Here is a 3,915-nt window from a genome sequence, read left to right on the forward strand (position 1 = left end):
ATGCTTCTAAACACCACAATATTTTATGGAAACATTGTATCTTAAGTTAGAATGAATAAAGATCATGTACACAAGAAAGGGGAGAAAAAGCAGGGCAAACATTCAACACTCATATCAAGTAGGTATAAACATAAAATATAATAAGTAGGAAATAAAAAGAAATCTTTTTCCTACTACTTAGGCTGGCCTCTTTTTTCATCAAGCTCAACTGCTATTAAATAAAGCTTGGTGTTTCTGTCCACATTCAAGGAAACAGTCACAATCCTCAGCTACAGTGCTTCCAGGCATTGAAAAGGTCCAGCACTCTGTATTTTCACAGCATCCTGACATGGACTTGCAGTTTTCTGAAGCTAGTATTCTAACAATTTTCAAACTAACAATGGGCAAATCTCCAAGCTCTGCCTCACTCTCTTACAGGTGTCAAAAGCTAACAACTCTCTTTTCTATCCTTTCTGGAAATAATTCACTTTTTTAGTGCTGCTAATTAGATTTGGAGTGAATGGCAGTTCTTTGCCTTCTTTTCTTTAATATTCTCGGCAACAAAGGTTTTCTGGTTCTCTCCCATTTGTGTTTATTTTCCTCCTAAATGTTTTGCCAATCAGGGAAAAGCTCCTTGTGGAAACCAAATTATTAAGTCATTCAATTGACTTCCCCTTCTTCTAGATGAATGACTTATGTCTATAATAAAGAAGGTTCGTTATCATAATACTTCAGGTTTAATATTTCCCAATCTGCTATAGGCCTTCACTAGCTTTACATTTAATGCAGACTGCTTTTAAATCATGCTTTGACCTTTCCCCTCAAAATGTTTTTAAAGACATTTAAATATGACAGGCCAGACTTATTTAAAGAGTAAAACAGTTCTCTCTTCCGCAGCACATGTGCTAAATTTGGAAAAATATGGAGAAGATTAGAAGAGGAAGGATGACATGTCAATTCACAAAGGATATCATATATTTTCCTTACTGGGTTAGTAAATATCTATCCTAAATTGACAGCTAGTATCATATACAATGGTAAAACCATAAATATACTTCTATTAAAATCAGAGATAAAATAAAAATAATTGCTATCACCATTATGATTTAAAATTTTTATTTCCTGGCCATTTCAATAAAACAGGAGACAGAAATAAGAGATGTCAGTAATGGAAATAGGAGATATAATTCATACCTGTGAATGAGATGACTCCCTAGCCAAAGAGAATCTAAATAAAATATGTTTAAAATGATAGGTTAACAGTTTACTGGTTTTCCTAAACATTTCATTCATGTCCAGCTCCTTGTGACCCCATGGAATAGTCCATGGAATTCTCCAAGCCAGAATACTGGAGTGGGCAGCCGTTCCCTTCTCCAGGGGATCTTCCTGACCCAGGAATTGAACTGGGGTCTCCTGCATTACAGGCAGATTCTTTACCAGCTGAGCTACCAGGGAAGCCCAAACATTTCATTAACCAGTTACAATGGAGAGTCCTTTTGCTATAACACCAGAACCAGAAAACACCTAGATAGAATCTCAACAATAACTGTACAGCAACTATATGGAAAAAATTACAAAATTTAGCCAAAAAAACCCACTTGAAAATGGATGAGAATACAGAAATTTTCAAGTTAAGTTCTTCAAATTAATGCATAAACTTGATAAATTTATGATAAAAATCCCAGAGATTATTTTCATGTCTTGATGAAGTGACCTCTAAATTCCATCCTAAAGAATATATAGTCAAGAATAACATGTACAGTTTGACCCTTGAACAACACAGGTTTGAACCACAAAAGTTAACTCATAAGTGAATTTTTTTCAATAGTATATACTTTAGTACCACATGATCCATGGTTGGTTGAATATGAGGAGGCCAAACAGTGAATACAGAGAAACCCAGGATATAGAGGGGTGACTATAAATTACCCATGAGATTTGACTGTGGAGAGAATGGGTGTCCCCAATGTGCTCTTGTTCAAGGGTCAGTTGTATAGTCTGAAAAAGAAGTCTAATGAGGAGGACTTGCTCTAAGAAATAATAGAAACTGGTTCAAAAACTACAATAACTAAAACAGTATGGTCCTGGGATATGGATTCAAAATAAAACAAAACAAAAACAACAAAAAATGTAACAGACTATAGAGCCCCAAAAGAGTGAAATAAAGTTCAGTATGTTTCACCACAAGTTCAGGTATGTGCCATTCTGGACCTGTGTTAGCACAGTGATAAAAGGATTTGTGTTGTGGCAGCTGTTCCTTTCATGCTGGGCTCCTTTTGAAATGATGGGCTCATTTTGAAATGAACACTGCCAGAAAGTCAGAGTCTTTGACAGCCTGTAACTTCTTAGGGAAAGTTAGTGGGCATAATTTTCATGGTCAAGGATTTCTTCTAATGCTTCCTTCTCCTTCTTTAGTGAATATATATGCAACCGGGGTTGAATTGCTTATTTTGGCAGACAGCCTTAAATATTTAGAAGGTTAGCACTACCTCTTGACTTTTTTGTACGTTACAGGTTAAAAAAGAAGTATTCACATTCCTATCCTCTGATCTAAGTAATCTTTTAAAATGTAACTTTAAGATTCCATTTCCTTGGGTTAGTTACACCAATTAGCACAATGTACCATAGTCATCTTTTGGTAGGCGTCATTTTAAAGGTAAAGTACTCACGACACTGTAAATCAGCTACACTTCAATTAAAAAGTAAAGTACACAAATGGATCAAAATTCCAGATACCTTGCTTTAATCTGCAATGTGTATAGAACCAAATATGTGCCATTGAAAAAATTAAGACTACATGAAATTATGTCTGTATAAGAAAAGGCAATTATTCCCAACCAACAAGCATTAAATTGAAAAGAAAGCATTTTAAAAAGCCTTGTGTTATATTTCCTTTTGTAAATCTAAGGTATCAAGAAATATTTGAAGTTGATGCCATCTAAAATTATATTTGTTTTTTTCAAAAACATTCACAGCTACATTCAAGTTTATAACTATGGATGGGTCAGTTCCTTAATTTATGCTGGGTAATTTTGTCTGGTTTACCCTATGTAAAGAAAACTGTAAACTTGGCAACAAATTATCTGGTTATCAATTATTTAATGGAGAAATATTTACTGGTTGCTACCATTTGCCAGGTTTTATACAAGGTATTACATTTTTGCAACAAAATAGACCCATTCTCTGCCCCCATGAAGTTTTAAGTCTATGGAAGACAGATAGTAGATATTTAAATGGCCATATAGATATATGATTACAAATGTTAATAACTTCTATGACAGAAACAGAGTATACAAAGAGAGAAAATAATTGAAGTTGCATACTTTAATTCTGTTATTTAGTTTGAGCATAAGGGGAGGGCAATATTTAAGCTGATATCTGAAGAATGAGAAGGACCCAGACATGGAATAGGTGGGTGGAGGTGCTCTATGAGTAAAGAACATCTCTTTGAAAGTGTAAAGCATGCTGAAGTAACTGAAAGTTCAGTGTGGCTGAAGCTTGGAGAGATAACAGGACAGTAGCACAAGATGAGGTGGGAATGGTAGGCAGGGACCAGATTGTGTAGGGCTATAGCAAAAAGCTTGCATTTTATTGAAAATGCAAAGGAAAGCCATTGAAAGCTTTCAGATAAGTAATATGATCAGATTTACATTTTAATTTTTTTTCCTCTGTCCACATTTTAATTTTTTAATAATTTTATTTATTTATTTTTGGCTGTGCTGGGTCTTCATTGCTGTGTGGGCTTTTCTCTAGTTGCAGCAAGCAGGGGCTACTCTCTAGTTGTGGTGTGCAGGCTTCTCACTGCAGTGGCTTTTCTTGTTGCAGAGCATGGTTTCTAGGGCAAGTGAATTTCAGTAGTTGCAGCACATGAGCTCAGTAGTTGTGGTTCCCGGCTCAAGAGCCACACAGGCTCTTGTGGTGCAATAGTTGTGGTGC

At 35.4% G+C, this 3,915-nt stretch overlaps 1 pseudogene; it reads left to right on the top strand.

The window, feature by feature from the left end:
* The first annotated feature begins 860 nt into the window (after positions 1 to 860).
* LOC139033303 (U6 spliceosomal RNA) lies at positions 861 to 959 on the top strand (annotated as a pseudogene).
* Positions 960 to 3,915: the final 2,956 nt, after the last annotated feature.

Source organism: Odocoileus virginianus, unplaced genomic scaffold, assembly GCF_023699985.2.
Source record: "Odocoileus virginianus isolate 20LAN1187 ecotype Illinois unplaced genomic scaffold, Ovbor_1.2 Unplaced_Scaffold_1, whole genome shotgun sequence".
In the NCBI taxonomy this organism is placed as follows: domain Eukaryota; kingdom Metazoa; phylum Chordata; class Mammalia; order Artiodactyla; family Cervidae; genus Odocoileus; species Odocoileus virginianus.